General features: G+C 40.7%; 1 long non-coding RNA gene across 1 annotated transcript; it reads right to left on the bottom strand.

Annotated features, from left to right (window-relative positions):
• Positions 1-506: 506 nt before the first annotated feature.
• Positions 507-22,071, bottom strand: LOC106604509 (uncharacterized). The gene is made up of 3 exons (XR_001328683.3): positions 21,801-22,071; positions 3,969-4,046; positions 507-3,665 (listed from the first exon to the last, which is right to left on the bottom strand). It is a non-coding gene; the product is annotated as an uncharacterized LOC106604509 (long non-coding RNA).
• Between the last annotated feature and the right edge of the window lie 895 nt (positions 22,072-22,966).

The following is a 22,966-nucleotide window of genomic DNA, read 5'->3' as shown; positions in this document are numbered from 1 at the left end:
TTTATGCCATTTTTCTCGTAAAAAAGCGATAATATTCCGACCGGGAATCTGTATTTAGGTAAACAGATGAAAGAAAATAAAGCATGGGGTCGACTCGGGCACGCACCTAAGCCCATAGTACTCTGATCGGCCACTTGCCAAAAGCGATAATGTGTTTCAGCCAGAGGCTGCCTCGTTATCGTTCAGCTTTTTCCCGGGCTCTGAGAGCCTATGGGAGCCGTAGGAAGTGTCACGTTAGAGCAAAGATCCTCAGTCTTCAATAAAAAGAGCCCAGATGAACAACAACTTGTCAGACAGTCCAGTTCCTGTTCAGAATCTTCTCAGGTTTTTGCCTGCCATATGAGTTCTGTTATACTCACAGACACCATTCAAACAATTTTAGAAACTTTAGGGTGTTTTCTATCCAAAGCCAATAATTATATGCATATTCTAGTTACTGGGCAGGAGTAGTAACCAGATTAAATCGGGTACGTTTTTTATCCGGCCGTGTCAATACTGCCCCCTACCCCCAACAGGTTATGTCTTTACTGAAGACACATTTCTTCAGTAGGTCCTATGATTAAGTGTAGTCTGGCCCAGGGGTGTGAAGGTGAACGGAAAGGCTGGAGCAACGAACCGCCCTTGCTGTCTCTGCCTGGCCGGTTTCCCCTCTTTCCACTGGGATTCTCTGCCTCTACCCCTATTACGAGGGCTGAGTCACTGGCTTACTGGTGTTCTTCCATGCCGTCCCTGGGAGGGGTGCGTCACTCAAGTGGGTTGAGTCACTGACGTGGTCTTCCTGTCTGGGTTGGTGCACCCCCTTGGGCTGTGCCGTGGCGCAGATCTTTGTGGGCTATACTCGGCCTTGTCCCGGGATGGTATGTTGGTGGTTGGAGATATCCCTCCAGTGGTGTGGAGGCTGTGCTTTGGCAAAGTGGGTGGGGTTATATCCTACCTGTTTGGCCCTGTCCGGGGGTTTCATCGGATGGGGCCACAGTGTCTCCTGACCCCTCCTGTCTCAGCCTCCAGTATTTATGCCGCAGTAGTTTATGTGTCGGGGGGCTAGGGTCATTTGGAGTATTTCTCTTGTCTTTTCCGGTGTCCTGTGTGAATTTAAATATGCTCTCTCTAATTCTCTCTTTCTTTTTTTCTCTCTCTCGGAGGACCTGAGCCCTAGGACCATGCCTCAGGACTACCTGGCTTGATGACTCCTTGCTGTCCCCAGTTCACCTGGCCGTGCTGCTGCTCCAGTTCCAACTGTTCTGCCTGCAGCTATGGAACCCTGACCTGTTCACCGGACGTGCTACCTGTCCCAGACCTGTTGTCCCAGACCTGCTGGAACCCTGACCTATTCACCGGACGTCCTACCTGTCCCAGACCTGCTGTTTTCAACTCTCTAGAGACAGCAGGAGCGGTAGAGATACTCTCAAAGATCGGCTATGAAAAAGCAAACTGACACTTACTCTTGTGTTGCTGACTTGTTGCACCCTCGACAACTACTTTGATTATTATTATTTGACAATGCTGGTCATTTATGAACATTTGAACATCTAGGCCTTGTGCTGTTATAATCTCCACCCGACACAGCCAGAAGAGGACTGGCCACCCCTCATAGCCTGGTTCCTCTCTAGGTTTCTTCCTAGGTTTTGGCCTTTCTAGGGAGTTTTTCCTAGCCACCGTGCTTCTACACCTGCATTGCTTGCTGTTTGGAGGTTTAGGCTGGGTTTCTGTACAGCACTTTGAGATATCAGCTGATGTAAGAAGGGCTATATAAATACATTTGATTTGATTATTGTGGCAATAGACCCCACTATAGTATATGCATTGGTTGAAAATCAATGTTAAATTCCACCATTATTACTAAGGCAATATGAAACCAATGTCCATGAAAATTCGCAAATCAACTTTTTATGTCATCCTATCATCAGTAATAATGTCTCAGACGACAACTGATCTGACATCATATTCGTTAAGTATCAACGGATACCTTCAACTGGTTGGATTACCTAAAGATTGTTCTTTTCCCCAAACTTTTGGTGTTACAATACTCTCCCTATGTTAACAAAAGGGCTTTCCAAGAGTTCAATCTGTAGATTAGAGGGGGGGAAGGTATTTATGGGGGTTATAAACCTCACCAACTGGGCAACGTCATGACAGTGACAATTAGACTTGTTTCCTGAGGGAAGCACACCATACCAAAGTGAACCTTGGTGCCCACTTTGGGACTTGTAAAAGGGGGTCTTTATTATGCAAAACTCTTCCGGCTAGCTAAGCTCCAGCTAATGCTAGTTTCCAGAGAAAGTACTGTTCATTTATTCCTTGAGACAGGGATAATAGGTTGAGAATCACTAACCTGTATTGACAGAACACAGCCCATTCCTCTGTAGAGACTCTAGTGACATTATTGCAGTGCACACACTGACATGAATTATTATTGATTGCCCTTTTCATCCTAAATAAGGTGAGTGCAGCAAAACAAACATAATGTTGGTGGTGACCAGTGAGAAGGGGAGTGAAGATGAGGCTTTAATTAGCTAGCATGAGAACTGGCAGCAGAATCGTCTGTAAGTCACCCCTCTGGAGGGGCTTTTGGTGGATAGGGGGTGAGAAAAAGTAGGTATGGGGAGCAAGGGCCTGTGCCAAGTGTAGGATTGGTGTATGCAGACCCTATCTATTCTCCATCACCCCTTGATTCAGAATATATCATTTTCATCATCCTGGCATGTTCCATTAGAGTTAGTGAAGCTAATTGAGTTTGTGAATATTTATGAGCATTGCTCGGGCTCATTAGCTGAGTTGGCAAATCAGCTGTGTACTTGTCATGGATAATTATGACGTCAGTGTCAAACGCACACCATTGAGTATTTGTCTACAAGAAGCTAGTACTATCATATATGATAAAAGACAACAAATATGATAATCTGTTTTTATCATCATCAATAACAACCTTATTATTGTCATGTCACTGTCATTGTGGTTGTTGAGTTGCAGTAATCTTCTGCATATGGAGGAAAACATGCTTCAAAACATTGTTCTTGGTGCTGTGGGAGAGAATTGAACTTCAGGCACGCACACGCACCCGCATCCCCATCGACACACACACACAATCACAGGCGCACATACATGTTCACGCGCACACACACACACACACACACACACACACACACACACACACACACACACACACACACACACACACACACACACACACACACACACACACACACACACACACACACACACACACACACACACACACACACACACACACACACACACACACACACACACTTAGAGAGGAATCCCTATGCTGCAGGAGACCAGAGCCTTTGGTTATTCTTAAGGGGTTTAAGCTCTTTAAGAGGCCTATCCTTTAAATATGCTACCTATCAGTGAAGGGGATGATCCTTCCTCGAGCATAGAAATGTTCATGAATTTGTCAAATTAACTGCCAATATGGCAACATTCCATTCAAGCAACACAGTCAACCCAAAGCCATACACTGGCTGACATCAGTAGATAGGAATAAAAACATTAAAGAAATATCTGTTTGATTTGACTAAATACAACACTGCATGGCACGAAAGATGGCAAAAATAATGATAATGATTGAAACTCAGCGTGCAGGAACGAGTACTGGAACAAGTTGCTGACGTCTCCATGGCCAGGAAGAACAATCTCATCTTCTATAAGAGATGAGATAAAAATGACCTTGTCAAAAGAATACAATACTCAAAACACTACAAGACAAGACAATCACACAAAACATAAATATATCTGTAGAGAGGCCAGTAAAATAGCTCAGTACAAGTGTTCAAAAGCCAGTAAAGTGACTGGAGAGTGTCATGTGCTGTTGAAGGCCAGATGGCAGTGGGCAAGAATACTTTTTATTAATATTTATTTTAATTAATTTGACTCTCTGTCTGACAAACAAACACAAATAGATCTATAACACACACGGACACAAACTACTAGGTCATCATTCTTACTTTAACTGAGTGCTCCACCTTGGATCCAGTGCTGGCCACCAGCTCTATGAGCCTGCCCCTTCCCTTCACCATCTTACCCTGAGGGACAAAAGCATGTTTCAGTGCCTTATCAGTCTTATTTATTTGGGTCCACAATAAAGTAAATTGTCATAGAGAAGCAAATGTTTTAAAACACACACACACACACACACACACACACACACACACACACACACACACACACACACACACACACACACACACACACACACACACACACACACACACACACACACACACACACACACACACACAAAGAAGGGTATCTCTTCCTCTTCAAACCGCTAGGTGTCTCTAATCTCTAGCTCTCAGTCCCTCTCTCTCAATGAATTACCATTAACTTGTCAGCTAGCTAACCTGTTTTGTGGGAAAAAGGGATGAAAAATACCATGGCTGGGGATATAGTCAGTGAAACATTTAGGCTAGCATTTGCTATAGCAGCATGTCTTCAATAGTACTGTCACTCCAACACTGGCTATAGCCTACTGTACCTTGAACAAATACAGAGTTGATGCAGGTAGTGAAGACCTGATCATTTATAAAGTCTAGCTAATGCATTGTGATAGCTAGCTAGCTATCTTAATACACCTTGCTTGCTCCTAATTGAAGATTCTCTCTCATCTCTCCATCCATGGTCAGTTGATAGGTGATCGTTGGGACCGTTTGTGAAATAATCCTTGATTAGCAATAATTCAGAGCATGCTGTCAGCTCAAAGTAATGACAACTAACTAACTAGCTAAATCAAACAACAAGCAACATGTCTATTTATCTGAGAAGCCAGCTGTCAGCTTCAACAATGATTGATGACTGACTAGAAAATGGGAAGAGTGCTTGCATGCACCCCTTCTCGCCTATGCACTCGTTCACACCCCCTCAAAGATTAGACAATTAATCTTCACCTGTCCAATGCTTTTACATCTTTGAGGGGAGTGAAGGCGAGTAGCCAGTGTAATGGGATTCAATAAATAGGATGCGGCTCAAAATTACATACTTTAACGAGTGACTGCAAGATGCCTCTCGCTTCCAACAAGTTTAGGATTGGATACTGATTGCTTTGCTATATAAAATCAAAATAATTCTGAACTGCTGAAATTACTGTTAATATATTTTTATACATATTCATGTAATTCTGGCCAGCTAATAGACCTACCCACTGATCAAGCAGCATTGGAAGACAGTGTGAACCTCTTTTGAACGTTACATATTATCTCCATTGTATGGCTATTTTTAGACAAAATGAAAATCCGACCCACTTGTATTCATAGCTACATTGTCGATTGTAAATTGCAACTTTATACTACTACATTACTAACTAGCTGGGTAATTATTCTGTGTCTATACCAGCCTGATTTAATTAATCTGTACCACATTATCTGGAATGGGTCAAGTCAGCTGCAATACTCTCAGGTCAGGAAAGTTTGAGCTAGCGTTTTCCCATTGGGCATGCTAGCTAACGTAAAAACATGAAAATTATCTATTTTACTTAAGTAATCATACAATATTTTTACATTACAATAAAGCAAAGGGATTGAAGTATCCAAAACAACCAAAAGCTACATTTCCACAAAAACAGATTTTCTTAGCATTTTGCCTTTTTCCCAACAATGAGTCGACGTGACATCCGACAGGTTCTCGTAGGCCGCCTCACATTTAAGGTCTGTTGACATATATTTTAGAGGCTATTTATATAGAACATTTGTATAAAACCTGTATAAACTGTATTTGTGATTGTACGACAATATTTTAGGTTGACAGTAATTATTTTGCACAATTTCTGATACAGTGCATTCGAGAATTATTCAGTTCCCCTTGGCTTTTCTCACATTTTGTTACATTATAGCTTTATTCTAAAATTGTTTAAATTGTTTTCCCCCTCAGCAATCTACACACAATACCCCATAAAGACAAAGCAAAAACAAGTTTTTAGAAATGTTAGCAAAATAAATAATAATTACAACTGAAATATCACATTTACACAAGTGTTCAGACCCTTTGCTCATTACTTTATTGGAGCACCTTTGGCAGCAATTACAGCCTCAAGTTTTCTTGGGTATGACGCTACAAGCTTGGCACACCTGTATTTAGAGAATTTCTCCTACTGTTCTCTGCATATCATCTCAAGCTCTGTCAGGTTGGATGGGGAGCGTCGCTGCACAGCTATTTTGAGGTCTCTACGGAGATGTTCGATCAGGTTCAATTCCAGGCTCTAGCTGGGCCACTCAAGGACATTCAGAGACTTGTCCCGAAGCCACTCCTGCGTTGCCTTGGCTGTGTGCTTGTCTTGGCTGTGAACCTTTGCCCTTAGTCTGAAGTCCTGTGAGCTCTGGAGCAGGTTTTCATCAAGGAGCTCTCTGTACTTTGATCTGTTCACCTTTCTCTCGATCCTGACTAGTCTCCCAGTCCCTCCCGCTGAAAAATATCCCCAAAGCATGATGCTGCCACCAACATGCTTCACTGTAAAGGATAGTTCCAGGTTACCTCCAGACGTGACGCTTCGCATTCAGGCCAAATAGTTCAATCTTGGTTTCATCAGACTATAGAATCTTGTTTCTCATGGTCTGAGAGTCCTTTAGGTGCCTTTTAGCAAACTCCAAGCGGACTATCATGTGCCTTTTACTGAGGAGTGGTTTCCATATGGCCATTCTACCATAAAGGCCTGATTGGTGGAGTGCTGCAGAGATGGTTGTCCTTCTGGAAGGTTCTCTCATCTCCACAGAGGAACTCTAGAGCTCTGTCAGAGTGACCATCGGGTTCTTGGTCACCTCCCTGACCAAGGTCCTTCTCCCACGATTGGTCAGTTTGGCCGGGCGCTCAGCTGTAGGAAGAGTCTTGGTGGTTCCAAACTTACATTTAAGAATGATGGAGGCCACTGTGTTCTTGGGAACCTTCAATTCTGCAAAAAAAATGTACTACCCTTGCCCAGATCTGTGCCTCAACACAATCCTGTTTCAGAGCTCTAAGGACAATTCCTTCAACCTCATGGCTTAGTTTTTGCTCTGACATGTACTGTCAACTGTGGGACCTTCTATAGACAGGTGTGTGCCTTTCCAAATCATGTAAAATCAACTGAATTTACCACAGGTGGACTCCAATAAAGTTGTAGAAACATCTGAAGGATGATCAATAGAAACAGGATGCAACTGAGCTCAATTTCGAGTCTCATAGCAAAGGGCCAGAATACTTACAGTACTGGTCAAAAGATTAGACATACCTACTCATTCAAGGGTTTTTGTTTATTTTTACTATTTTCAACATTGTTGAATAATAGCGAAGACATAAAACATATCAAATAACAGATATGGAATCATGTACCACCCTTTGCCTTGATGACAGCTTTGTAAAGGCTTGGCATTCTCTCAACGAGCTTCATGAGGTAGTCACCTGGAATGCATTTCAATTAACAGGTGTTCCTTGTTAACCTTTTCACATGTGAGATCCAAATATCTCTAACGGTCGCCCCAGCGTGAGTTGTTTTATGAACGTGATGTCAGAATGCACTCACTGTTCCAAAATGTGATTATTACGCAACAGGACAGTTAACACTACTAATTATCTGTAGGCTATGTTTGAACTTGTCAATTTCAAATTATTTTCTAACAAGTTGTATTTTCTAACAACAGTTTGAATTAAGGTTTGTTTCTGCCTCCTCATTAATTCACATAGAAGTAGGCAATTTCAGCGTTGAGGACAATTTACAGTTGAAGTCGAAAGTTTACATACACCTTAGCCAACTACATTTAAACTCAGTTATTTACAATTACTGACATTTAATCCTAGTAAAAATTCCCTGTCAGAGGTCAGTTAGGATCACCACTTTATTTTAAGAATGTGAAATGTCAGAATAATAGTAGAGAGTATTATTTATTTCAGCTTTTATTTCTTTCATCACATTCCCAGTGGGTCAGAAGTTAACATACACTCAATTAGTATTTGGTAGCATTGCCTTTAAATTGTTTAACTTGGTTCAAACGTTTCGTGTAGCCGTCCACAAGCTTCCCACAATAAGTTGGGTGAATTTTGGCCCATTCCTCCTGACAGAGCTGGTGTAACTGAGTCAGGTTTGTAGGCCTCCTAGCTAGCACACGCTTTTTCAGTTCTGCCCTCAAATTGTCTCTAGGATTGAAGTCAGGGCTTTGTGATGGCCACTCCAATACCTTGACTTTGTTGTCCTTAAAAAACCTCTTACATCTAGACGTTCCGCTAGCGGAACACCTGCTCCAATATCCAATGATAGGCGTGGCGCGAATTATAAATTCCTCAAAAATACAAAAACTTCAATTTTTCAAACATATGACTATTTCACAGCATTTTAAAGACAAGACTCTCCTTTATCTAACCACACTGTCCGATTTCAAAAAGGCTTTACAGCGAAAGCAAAACATTAGATTATGTCAGCAGAGTACCCAGCCAGAAATAATCAGACACCCATTTTTCAAGCTAGCATATAATGTCACAAAAACCCAGAAGACAGCTAAATGCAGCACTAACCTTTGATGATCTTCATCAGATGACACACCTAGGACATTATGTTATACAATACATGCATGTTTTGTTCAATCAAGTTCATATTTATATCAAAAAACAGCTTTTTACATTAGCATGTGACGTTCAGAACTAGCATACCCCCCGCAAACTTCCGGGGAATTTACTAACAATTTACTAAATTACTCACGATAAACGTTCACAAAAAGCATAACAATTATTTTAAGAATTATAGATACAGAACTCCTCTATGCACTCGATATGTCCGATTTTAAAATAGCTTTTTGGTGAAAGCACATTTTGCAATATTCTAAGTACATAGCCCAGCCATCACGGGCTAGCTATTTAGACACCCGGCAAGTTTAGCCTTCACCAAAATCAGATTTACTATAACAAAAATGTTATTACCTTTGTTGTCTTCGTCAGAATGCACTCCCAGGACTGCTACTTCAATAACAAATGTTGGTTTGGTCCCAAATAATCCATCGTTATATCCGAATAGCGGCGTTTTGTTCGTGCGTTCCAGAAAGTATCCGAAATGGTAAATCAGGGTCGCGCGCATTGCGCAATTCGTGACAAAAAAATTCTAAATATTCCATTACCGTACTTCGAAGCATGTCAACCGCTGTTTAAAATCAATTTTTATGCAATTTATCTCGTAAAAAAGCGATAATATTCTGACCGGGAATCTCCTTATCGGCAAACAGAGTAAAAATCACAAAGACGGGGGCGGCCAGGGCACGCGCCTAAGCCCACAGTCCCTTGATCGGCCACTTGAGAAAGGCGATAATGTGTTTCAGCCTGGGGCTGGGATGACGACATTCAGGTTTTTCCCGGGCTCTGAGCGCCCATGGAAGACGTAGGAAGTGTCACGTTAGAGCAGAGATCCTTTGTAAAAGATAGAGATGGCAAAGAAGTTCAAGAAATGGTCAGACAGGCCACTTCCTGTAAAGGAATCTCTCAGGTTTTGACCTGCCATTTGAGTTCTGTTATACTCACAGACACCATTCAAACAGTTTTAGAAACTTTGGAGTGTTTTCTATCCAAAGCCAATAATTATATGCATATTCTAGTTACTGGGTAGGAGTAGTAACCAGATTAAATCGGGTATGTTTTTTATCCAGCCGTGAAAATACTGCCCCTTAGCCATAACAGGTTAAGCCATTTTGCCACAACTTTGGAAGTATGCTTGGGGTAATTGTCAATTTGGAAGACCCATTTGCGACCAAACTTTAACTTCCTGACTGATGATACCATCTATTTTGTGAAGTGCACCAGTCCCTCCTGCAGCAAAGCACTCCCACAACATGACTGTGCTTCAAGGTTGGGATGGTGTTCTTTGGCTTGCAAGCCTCCCCCTTTTTCCTCCAAATATAATGATGGTCATTATGGCCAAACAGTTATATTTTTGTTTCATCAGACCAGAGGACATTTCTCCAGAAAGTACGATCTTTGTCCCCATGTGCAGTTGCAAACCGTAGTCTGGCTTTTTTGTGGCGATTCTGGAGCAGTGGCTTCTTCCTTGCTGAGCGGCCTTTCAGGTTATGTCGATATAGGACTCTGGAAGTGAACGAAGGCAAGTTGATGATCGTAGACGACACACCACCTTCAACATGCATACTTTAAACAGACAAAACTCATCTTGTCTCCTATTATCTTTGTTTGATGCGAAAAAAACAAGCATGGTGGCGCGCACAAATTACCCACCGTCTGATTACTTTCGATGTCTAGATGTGATTAATTATAAATAGTAATTACTATTAGCTATTTCATATTGTAGTTTCTGTCAGCCGAGAGTTATAAAAATATGACCGCTTGTGTTATGTCAATCTTTCCTCAGTTAGCGCTAGGACAAATCTAGCCTACATTTTCCCGGTTTGGATGATTGTGTTATGCTGTAGCTACTTCTGTGAATGCTTCTGTGAATACTTCTGTAACTGCTCACATTCTGGGCATAACTTTGTTAGGACTGTGTTTGTGTAAAATGTTTCTGAAAAAACAGTGTGGCCAGATCAAATGTTGATTGTTGCATCATTCGAAACTGGATGTTCTAAATGCGCGTTCTAATCACACCAGTTTGATCGTATGCTACAGGGACCACTGTAGAATGATCACACCCATGTGTTGGTACTTGTGAAAGGGTTAAAAGTTAATTTGTGGAATTTCTTTCCTTCTTAGTGTGTTTGAGGCAATCAGTTGTGTTGTGACAAGGTAGGGGTGGTATACAGAAGATAGCCCTATTTGGTAAAAGACCAAGTCCCTATTATGGCAAGAACAGTTCAAATGTGACTTACCACCTGGATTCGGTCTTATGTAGCAACATTTGAATTTCTGTGTTTTACATTGGATAAGAGTAGAGACTCAGCTACAACATGGTATATGATATATATGACACTGCATTTGAGGAAACAATGGGAAAGTAATTCTGCTTTCAAAGTTGATCAACTTGTAAACTCACTTTTGAGAAAACTGTCTTTCAATGTTTTGGTACTACTATTGGAGAGCCGCTCTTTGTCTACACCCATTCAGCACTGTTCACACCCTCTGAAGCCTTAGCCCCACCCATCTCTTTAAGGGTTGATCCGTGCGTTCTGTACTAACTTGCCAGCTACATCCAGACATCTGAGAGAGAGAACAGCTCACTGAACATTACTCGCCCTACCAGAACTGGTTAGGCTGTTATGTTATCCAGAGCGTTGGTGACTGAAACTGTGCTGTCAGATTGTATTTTCATAAATTCAGAGCGTTTCGTGTTCAGAGTGAACACTGGCCAATAAGTAGGGTTGTTCCGAAAGCTCTGACCTCACAACAACAGTCAAGCACCTAAGCTAACTTGCTAACACTGGCTAACTACTTCCAGACAAATGATGAGAGAACACTCCACTCTGACCATTTTACTCCCCCTAGCAGAGCTGGTTAGGCAGTTTTCATGTTATCCAGAGCGTTGGTGACTGTAACAATGCTGCTGGCAACAATTGAATTACACTTTGTTGCCGATGTTTACTCACACCGGACATATTCAACAGGTGTTGAGCGTTCAAATATGCATCAGTTATTCTGCACTCTGGCACATTAAGACAAGGGTATTTTGTTAAGAAATATAGCTAGATAGCTCATCATTACTTTAAGACATGAAGGTCGGTGAATCTGGAAAATTTGAAGAACTTTGAACTTTTCTTCAAGTGCAGTCACAAAAACCAACAAGCGCTACGATGAAACTGGCTCTCATGAGGACCGCCAAAAGAAAGGAAGACTCAGAGGTATCTCTGCTGCAGAGGATAAAATCATTTGAATTACCAACCTCAGAAATTGCAGCTCAAATAAATGATTCACAGAGTTCAAGGTTCCGAGGAGATTGCATGAATCAGGCCTTCATGGTCGAATTTCTGCAAAGAAACCACTACTAAAGGACACCAATAAAAAGAAGAGACTTGCTTGGGCCAAGAAACATGAGCAATGGACAATAGACTGGTGGAAATCTGTCCTTTGGTCTAATGTGTTCAAATTTGCAGTTTTCCAACCGCAGTGTCTTTGTGAGGCGCAGAGTAGGTGAACGGATGATCTCTGCATGTGTAATTCCCACCGTGAAGCAAGGAGTAGGAGGTGTGATGGTGTGGGGGTGCTTTGCTGGTGACACTGTCAGTGATTTGTTTAGAATTCAAGGCACACTTAACCAGCATGGCTACCACAGTATTCTGCAGCGATGCGCCATCCCATCTGGTTTGCGTTTAGTTGGACTATCATTTGTTTTTCAACAGGACAATGACCCATCACACATCCAGGCTGTATAAGGGCTATATGATCAAGAAGGAGAGTGATGGAGTGCTGCATCAGAAGACCTGGCCTCCACAATCACCTGACATCAACCCAATTGAGATGGTTGGAGATGAGATGAACTGCAGAGTGAAGGAAAAGCAGCCAACAAGTGCTCAGCAAATATGGGAACTCCTTCAAGACTGTTGGAAAAGCCTTCCAGGTGAAATTGGTTGAGAGAATGCCAAGAGTGTTCAAAGCTGTCGTCAAGGCAGAAGGTGGCTACTTTTAGGAATCTAAAATTCAAATATTTTTATTTGTTTAACAGTTTTTTGGGTTACTACATGATGTGTTATTGTGTTATTTCATAGTTTTGATTTCTTCACTATTATTCTACAATGTAGAAAATCGTAAAAAATGTAGAAAAATCATTGAATGAGTACGTGTGTCCAAACTTTTGACTGGTACTGTATGTAAATAATGTATTTCTGTTTTTAATAAAACCCCCAAAAACAGTTTTCGCTTTGTCATTATGGGGTATTGTGTATACATTGATGAGGAATTTTTTTGTATTTTGTCCATTTTAGAATAAGGCTGTGACGTAACAAAATGTGGAAAAAATGTAAGGGGTCTCAATATTTTCTAAATGCACTGTATATCACATTTCTTAGTTTTATTTTCCTGCATAAGTAAAATCTGGATTATGCATTTACTGCCATTCATTCTAATTAGTCTGGTTTGGATTTCTCCCTGGCTGCCATTTTTACCCCATTCTGGAACTTCAGGGATTAATGGCAAAGCCCCTCTAGTAATTTAATAGGATCTCTATCGTCATCAAATGTATAGAATTTTATGAAGATTGCGTTACTCCTCAAAGGTACAACATGAATTTTCGCTATATGAATAACAAATCATTTCACTTTTGTAACACAGAAGTTGTTCCTAATGCTTAGGCTGTAGCTAAACCCTCGCTAATCTGAGATGACTAATTTAACAGTAAATGCACAAATAAAATGTGACCAAGTAGTGAAAAAAGAGGATAAAAACCTAATAAGAACACAAATGTAGCAGAGAACATTGCTGCCCCAACTAGCACTACACATCCACACCTGAGCATATGCATGTGGGGCATTAGTTCTGCTTGTCAAATGCTGGAAGAGATTGGGTGAATCCCATATTTACAGAAATGAGCATATTTGCATGTTCTTGATGGCTGCCTTGAAATATCAAAGTGGGATTGAATACTAAGTAGTGGAAAACTACTAGTGGCTGCAGTTTTATCCCCCTTTTTCCATGTCCTGTTGCCCCCTTGACAAATTAAATTGTGCCACTGTGTTGGGTGAGGTTGCTATTGGTATGTCTCATTTAATCAGTGGCTAAAACTGACAGGATGTTGTAATTTCAACAGTATCCTTTGTTACCCTCTCCTAAATCCCTTCCTCCCAACTATTGTCTGGTGAGACAGATGACCAGAGGTTGATAGTTTGATGCAGCAAAAGCTGGACAACAAGACAGCTGGACAACAAGACAGCTGGACAACAATACAGCTGGATAACAAGACAGCTGGACAACAAGACAGCACAAAGTGAATGATGGTGAATGCAGATGAGGTCTGTCACTCCACGCTATGCTCCATTCCTTTTCCCCATCACCTATGAGTGTCCAGAAAGGGTTAAATGAATTACATTTCCAACGGTGAAATTTTCTGTAAACTAGTTTCTTGGGGGTGGGGACATTACCAATATTTCCTTCCGATGCTTAATGCAGAAATGTACCTATCTAAACATCATCCATTGCCTCCAGATTGTGCTAATACACTGTTGTACTAAGAGAATGCATGTGGGATCTAATTTACAACATAACCAAGAGCTTTCACACCGTTTTGTGTCTTACCAACTGCCACCTTTTCACTTCCCACTTTTTCAAATATTTTAACATCTTTAAGTTATTGCGGTTGAAAGTTTGGTCCCCCGGTAGGATCCGATCAGAGTGAATTGGTCTCGGTCTTGGAGTGGAGGAGAGAAGAGGTTGGCTCCTCTCACTCTTTCTCTTTCTGTCAGCTCACCGTGTGGCGGTAATTAGGATATCGTTTCACCATGCTGTGCCGAGACGGTGACAGGAACGCTCGCCAAGAGTGCACTCTGGATTTGTAAACTACAGGAGGACACGTAAGTTCCTGTCATTTAAGTTGTTTATGAGGATTGTTGTAAATACGCAGGCTTAATCATGGTAAAGGAGGCGGCGGCACATAATGGATGCCATAACATTAGATTCACCATTAAGTATTAGGTGTGCACTCTTTAATAAAAATAGCTATACCCACACTGTCAGGGTTTTGTGCTGGTATTTGTCTATGAAAGATATGAATAAATACATATTTAAAATAATTTGAGAGGTTATATTCCAAACATAATTGTATGGGTCGGTGGGCTACATTCCCGGCATCATCTTTCTGTTTATTTAACTTCACAACCATAAAGAACAACAACATTCCATGAGGACTATTTGCATTAATAAGTACATGTTTTAGTTTGCAGATAGGTGGAGAACTTTCCTTCAAAATAGGTTCCACTGGGCCACTTAAGTTTAAGGTCAGGCCCACTAGCTGTAAAAAGCAACAGGTTTTTTTGTAATATTACGTGAAACCATGGCAACTATTGGGAATGTTGGGCTTGCAGGGCATCTGGCTTTACTGCATAAGGTAGAACACTGAATACGTTTTCAGTACACTCTTAGAAAAAAAGGTACGCTCATAGGAGCAAGGAGGAGGAGGTGTGATGGTGTGGGGGTGCTTTGCTGGTGACACTGTCAGTGATTTATTTAGAATTCAAGGTACACTTAACCAGCATGGCTACCACAGCATTCTGCAGATATACGCCATCCAATCTGGTTTTGGCTTAGTGAGACTGTCATTTGTTTTTCAACTGGACAATGACCCAAAACACCTCCAGGCTGTGTAAGGGCTATTTTACCAAGAAGGAGAGTGATGGAGTGCTGCATCAGATGATCTGGCCTCCACAATCCCTCGACCTCAACCAAATTGCGATGGTTTGGCATGAGTCGGACCTCAGAGTGAAGGAAAAGCAGCCAACAAGTGCTCAGCACATGTGAAAAATCTCAAATATAATTTTTTTTTTTTTACTTGTTTAACTTCTCTAGGGCCAGTGGGACGATTTCGTCCCACCAACGTAACAGCCAGTGGAATCTCGTGGCGCGTTATTCAAATACCTTAGAAATGCTATTACTTCAATTTCTCAAACATATGACTATTTTACACCATTTTAAAGACAAGACTCTCGTTAATCTAACCACACTGTCCGATTTCAAAAAGGCTTTACAACGAAAGCAAAACATTAGATTATGTCAGCAGAGTACCCAGCCAGAAATAATCAGACACCCATTTTTCAAGCTAGCATATAATGTCACATAAACCCAAACCACAGCTAAATGCAGCACTAACCTTTGATGATCTTCATCAGATGACACTCCTAGGACATTCTGTTATACAATACATGCATGTTTTGTTCAATCAAGTTCATATTTATATCAAAAACCAGCGTTTTACATTAGCATGTGACGTTCAGAACTAGCATACCCCCCGCAAACTTCCTGTGAATTTACTAAATTACTCACGATAAACGTTCACAAAAAACATAACAATTATTTTAAGAATTATAGATACAGAACTCCTCTATGCACTTGCTATGTGCGATTTTAAAATAGCTTTTCGGTGAAAGCACATTTTGCAATATTCTAAGTAGATAGCCCGGCATCCCAGGGCTAGCTATTTAGACACCCACCAAGTTTAGCCCTCACCAAAGTCAGATTTACTATAAGAAAAATGTTATTACCTTTGCAGGACTTCTACTTCAATAACAAATGTTGGTTTGGTTCAAAATAATCCATAGTTATATCCAAATAGCGGCATTTTGTTCGTGCGTTCAAGACACTATCCGAAGTGTAAAGAAGGGTGACGCGCACGACGCGTTTCGTGACAAAAAAATTCTAAATATTCCCTTACCGTACTTCGAAGCATGTCAACCTCTGTTTAAAATCAATTTTTATGCCATTTTTCTCATGAAAAAGCGATAATATTCCGACCGGGAATCTGTGTTTTAGTACAAAAGAGAGAAAATAAAAACATGGCATCGCCTCGTGCACGAGCCTCAGTCTGATGGTCCTCTGACCGACCACTATCCAAACGCGCTAATGTTTTTCAGCCAGTGGCTGGAATTACATCATTCAGCTTTTTCCCGGGTTCTGAGAGCCTATGGGAGCCGTAGGAAGTGTCACGTTACAGCAAAGATCCTAAGTTTTCAATAAAAAGAGTCAAGAAGCCCAAGGAATGGTCAGAGAGGGCACTTCCTGTACAGAATATTCTCAGGTTTTTGCCTGCCATATGAGTTCTGTTATACTCACAGACACCATTCAAACAGTTTTAGAAACTTTAGGGTGTTTTCTATCCAAAGCCAATAATTATATGCATATTCTAGTTTCTGGGCAGTAGTAATAACCAGATTAAATCGGGTACGTTTTTTTATCCGGCCGTGTAAATACTGCCCCCTAGCCCTAACAGGTTAACACTTTTTTGGTTACTATATGATTCCATACATGTTATTTCATAGTTTTGATGTCTTCACTATTATTCTATAATGTAGAAAATTGTAAAAAAATTAAGAAAAACCCTTGAATGAGCAGGTGTTCTAAAGCTTTTGACAGGTAAAAAAATTTAAATAATAAAATAAGAATATGCTTCTGGATTGTGTCCTGACCGTGTCAGTTTCAATGTAGTACCTATGAAACTAAATTTAACAATAGACATTAGGAGTTGTTGAATTACTAGACCACCAATATAAACCATGGAAATGTGGACACACCTTTGACACACTCTCTCTACAGTAGGCCTACACCCATATCCTCAGAGAAGTCTAATGGTGATCCTTCTGGAAGAAAAAGTAAGAGATAGGTCTCTGCACTGAGCCCCACTCCCAAGCCTCTCCTATTGCTTTCCCCTTAACCAGAAATTCCCTCAGCTAAGAGCAGTAGAGCTGTGCAGATCGATTTGGACGGCGCACCTGGTTCATTCAGTGGTGTCACTGCCCCCAATTCATCTGCATAAGGAGTTCTGGCTGGGCATCAGCCCGGCTCACTTAGACATGCAGTGGAGCTCTCTCTCCGCCTCTGGTGCCCATGGGCCACCCTGTTGGATAATAGCATAAATCTCATAGGAGGGCACCCCTCTCTCTCTCTCTCTCTCTGACCTGCTTAATAAGGAGACCTCCAATAAAATATGCAATAAAAATGGCATGCTGAAATAAAATGAATAAAAGTATTCTCGGCTCATTTGCACTTTGTCTCATTTGGTAATTGAGGTACATGGTAATGAAGCTGTCGGGAAGATTTTGTACTGTAGCTAACAGAACCAACTTGATATGCATGTTATCGCCTGTGCAAGGAAATCAGATTTTAAGACAAGTGGTCTTACAATCTCGCCTGCGACTTGTTCCACGTTGTGCTAATAATTGCCATAATATTGCTTTAATTTACTTAAACAGATTTATTAACATTTCCTAAATTTCAGCCAAACTTCAGTCGTGTTGAAGTGCGAATGCTTTTGAGTGCTCCATAGTCTCTGTGTTACCGCTGTGCTCGTTACACTGTTGCTGCTGTCTTGTTGTGACAGGCTATTTTAGTAATTGCTTTGTTATTGCATAGTAACAGAGTTGCGTTTTGTTACAAGTGGAATAAGGAACAGAACCTACTCCTTACTGCGACGGTATTTTAGCCTCCACAACTGCAGACTCACTCTGCAGCAATCTCAGTCATATCTACATCTACTCATCTCTGCAATGGAGTATGAGTCATGAACATCTTTAAACCTCTCTAGGGTATTTGGGACGAAATCGTCCCACCTACTCAACAGCCAGTGGAATCCCGTGGCGCGATATTCAAATACCTTAGAAATGCTATTACTTCAATTTCTCAAACATATGACTATTTTACACCATTTTAAAGACAAGACTCTCGTTAATCTAACCACACTGTCCGATTTCAAAAAGGCTTTACAACGAAAGCAAAACATTAGATTATGTCAGCAGAGTACCCAGCCAGAAATAATCAGACACCCATTTTTCAAGCTAGCATATAATGTCACATAACCCAAACCACAGCTAAATGCAGCACTAACCTTTGATGATCTTCATCAGATGACACTCCTAGGACATTATGTTATACAATACATGCATGTTTTGTTCAATGAAGTTCATATTTATATCAAAAACCAGCTTTTTACATTAGCATGTGACGTTCAGAACTAGCATACCCACCGCAAACTTCCGGTGAATTTACTAAATTACTCACGATAAACGTTCACAAAAAACATAACAATTATTTTAAGAATTATAGATACAGAACTCCTTTATGCAATCGCTATGTGCGATTTTAAAATAGCTTTTCGGTAAAAGCACATTTTGCAATATTCTGAGTAGATAGCTCGCCATCACGGGCTAGCTATTTTGACACCCACCAAGTTTGGCCCTCACCAAACTCATATTTACTATAAGAAAAATTTGATTACCTTTGCTGTTCTTTGTCAGAATGCACTCCCAGGACTTCTACTTCAATAACAAATCTTGGTTTAGTTCAAAATAATCCATAGTTATGTTCAAATATCCTCTGTTTTGTTCGTGCGTTCAAGACACTATCCGAAGGGTGACGAAGGGTGATGCGCCCGACGCGTTTCGTGACAAAAAAAATCGAAATATTCCATTACCGTACTTCGAAGCATGTCAACCGCTGTTTAAAATCAATTTTTATGCGATTTTTCTCATAAAAAAGCGATAATATTCCGACCGGGAAACCCTGTTTTCGTTCAAAGACGAAAAAATAAAAACATGGTGTCGGCTCGTGCACGCGCATCCAGTCTCATTGTTCTCTGATCGACCACTATCCAAATGCGCTACTGTTTTTCAGCCATAGCCTGCAAAGTCACCATTCAACATTTTGCCGCCTTCTGAGAGCCTATGGGAGCCGTAGGAAGTGTCACATTACAGCAGAGATCCTCAGTTTTCAATAAAGAGAGTGTAGAAGGCCAAGAAATGGTCAGAGAGGGCACTTCTTGTAAGGAATCTTCTCAGGTTTTTGCCTGCCATATGAGTTCTGTTATACTCACAGACACCATTCAAACAGTTTTAGAAACTTTAGGGTGTTTTCTATCCAAATCAAACAATTATATGCATATTCTAGTTTCTGGGCAGTAGTAATAACCAGATTAAATCGGGTACGTTTTTTAACCGGCCATGCAAATACTTCCCCCTACCCTAGAGAGGTTAAATTAATATGGTTAAAAACAGGCAGAATTCACTCTGCTTAATCCTTTCTAATGGGTATCAGTTGCAACTGTCTCCAGCAGCCAGTGTAAGACACAGACCAATGGCCCAACAGAAAGTGTGGTTTATTGGTTTAATCCCAAACTTTCTATAGTGATACATTATACAGCTCAGTCCTGAAGGGGCAAGGGTTAACATTTCTGTATAGACAACCAATTAGATATTTTGTCATAAAGTGCTGTAAAAATGTTTTACAGCAAAGAGCCCTTGATAAATTTGTTTGAAAGGAGGGCACTGTTTACTACAGGTAGGAGGTTGTGTCTCATGGTTATTGTATTGAAGCATGAAGCTGTAAGTGCATGTGGATTAGAATTCCCGTTTCCCTTTGGCTATTCCCATATCAATTATTTGAAAGTGCACTATGTCACCTAAAATGTCTTGCAGAAGAGGTCAACACTGGTTAGTTGAAATCAGCAAAGACCTGTTCTACTCATCTATCAGATGAAGTAATATAGCATATTTCCTGATGCCCACATCATCCAATGTTTTCAGAGAAATCACATTGAGAGATTGCTAACATGAGTCTTTTAATGCTCCAAAATGTTGCTATCATTTGTATTTTGTGTAAAATGATGAACTGATTGAAACATGGTTTAACACAGTGTAGAGGAGCGTAATTGGGCCTTTTAAGCTTCCACAACAGTCCACGGCAGGTACATTTCAGAGGCTCTGAGTGACTTGGCAGAAACATAAAAACAAATAATTCACAAGCTAATGTGCTGCATCCCTTCAACAGAGAAGTTCAACAACATCACAACAGGAAATGACAGTGAGAAACCAGAGACCATGTGGTGTAGTGGACAACTCTCACCTCTCTTTCAATACTACTGTAGGTGATTTACTGGCACAAGCGATCATAGCGATGAACAAAGGAAAGACATGTTTGACCATGATCAAACAGATTTGAAAAAGTCCTGCCATATAGAGTATATGCACCCCTGCATATAGGTGTGCCTGAGTGAAAATATTAGCACGTGAAAAAGATAATACCCCTTGAAGATGACTTATATTCACGCTGCATTAATATGCACAGCATTAATGTAACGGTTGTCGTCGGGAATGGAGGACCAAAACAAAGCAGGAATGTGGATGCTCATCTTGTATTTATTTTAAATAATGAGAACACCAAAATAACAAACGAAGACCGCACGAACAACAAACCAGTCTTGTCAGGCTCACACATGCAAAACAAGAAACAATCTCCCACAACACCAAACCAAACAATTACCCATATATAGGACTCTCAATCAGAGGCAACGAGAAAGCACCTGCCTCCAATTGAGAGTCCAACCCCCCCATCAACCTAAACATAGACATACAACAAACCAGAAAGAACATAGAATACAAACCTAGAACATAACCCCAAAAACACGGAAATAATAAATCAAACACCCTACTACATAAAACACCACCCCGAAACACATAAACAAAATACCCTCTGCCACGTCCTGACCAAACTACAATAACAAATAACCCTTATACTGGTCAGGACGTGACAATCAATACTTTAGCTATAGACATAAAAAATACCACAGCTCTTCAGTTAAAATTAAAGTTGTCTGATGATGGTGGGTGGGTAGTGGGAAAAATACTACTTTGAAAGAATCATAATATGTTGATCTGTTACCAAGCTTCAATGTTGCTCATGAAAGATAATATTTTTGCAATGTTTAATGTAGTTGATCATTTAGTTTCAAGTTGATAAAAACAAGCTTTTTAAGACTTACGAGACATGGAATTCTAAAAGAGCAATTCATAAAGAGTATATAAATCACTGACACAATATTCTCACCCTTTCCCCATTAAAATTATCGTTCACAGAGGATCTTCTGTACTGTTCGTGTATTTGCACAGCCCACACATACTAGGGAAACATGATTCATTATGCTTGTGGTGTACTGGTTAGCTTTTACACTCAATGTAAAACTTGAGTATGTCTTAATCGGAGTGGTTCCAAAAATCTATGTCTCTTAAAACACATTAATTTCTCCATAAACTACAATATGTAAGTCAGATCATGTCTGATGTATGTTTTTATCATAATTATCAAGACAATTGGTCACCCCTCGATCGGATATAACATGAGTTTTGTAAATTATGATGTGTTTAGTAAACTGGGTAAAACAAAGGTAAAGTATTATATTAACACATTGAATATTGTCCCCTTACCAGTCGGCAGCAGTAGTGTGCTACAGGAAATGTCCCATCCTCCCATTTTTGTTGTGATGCCAATTGAACCCCGTTTCTTGGATTCACATGAGTAAATTACATGTGTTGTCTATAGCTGCAGCCACAGTTGCACATTTTAATGTACCTCCTACTCTCAGGGACAGTCTACCCAGTCCATGATGCCTTGACATGGGCCTGGCCTTCTGTTCTACAAGCCTTGAGATGGCTGTGGAGGGTATAAGGGCAAGCTCAGGACTGTTAACACCAAGCGCTGCAGTGTCCCGGCCATTCTAACTCGTTGGTTAATAAATACCTCTAGAGATCACTTGCCAAACTGGCTGTCTCTCTGAGCGCATGGATAACCTTTAAAGGGCACATCAGATCTGTGCCTTTAAGGTAAGAATGCCCAGGGAGAAGACTTGGAGTGAATATGCCAAGCATGAACTACTGTAAGGCCCACTGAGCTGGTCTGTATTCTTGGCACGCCTCTCAAGCTCTCTCTCTCTCAGCTCACCTTATTCCCATTCATTTAATGCTGGATGAGGACAAGGACACTGTGTTTCTAGCAGTAACTGATACATTTCAAATGCCTGTCAGTCAAACTACATATGGTAAATGATGATAATTCAGTTCAGGACTGAGTGTTTTTAAATCTCCTCCGTACTGGAAGTTTGGAAGTGCTCTCTTAGGGATTTTTTTTTCTAAAAGAGTGGGCACCATCCCACTTCTTGCATTTTTTATTTTTTTTATTGAACATGTAGGACAGTGGAGGAAATATAGGAGAAGTTTGAATACAGAGGGCAGTGGGCCGAATTCCAACCCATGCAGCATGTGTGCACGGCATGTGTGTGGCATGGTCAACAGCACTAACCACTGGATGACACAGGTCACTGCTCTTTTGAGGATTCTAATAGATATACTAGTTCAGCTCAACACTCAGAAAAACAGAGCAACCGACTTGTTTTGGTTACCTTACTAACATTCTGATGTTAGGAATCACTTTGACTGTAGCATACTCACCTGTGTCACATGCTAGATTAGAGATACTACCTCATTGCTTTTTGTTAAACAGTAAGCAATAATATGGTGCCCATTTTAGGACATTCCTCAGAGCCCTCTGCCCCCTACTATACGTATATCCTGGTTCTCAGACAACGTGTCAAAGT

The sequence above is a fragment of the Salmo salar genome, chromosome 05, assembly GCF_965601325.2.
Source record: "Salmo salar chromosome 05, fSalSal1, whole genome shotgun sequence".
Lineage (NCBI taxonomy): Eukaryota > Metazoa > Chordata > Actinopteri > Salmoniformes > Salmonidae > Salmo > Salmo salar.
The sequence above is the reverse complement of the archived record's forward strand: the minus strand, read 5'-3'. Positions and strand labels throughout refer to the sequence as shown.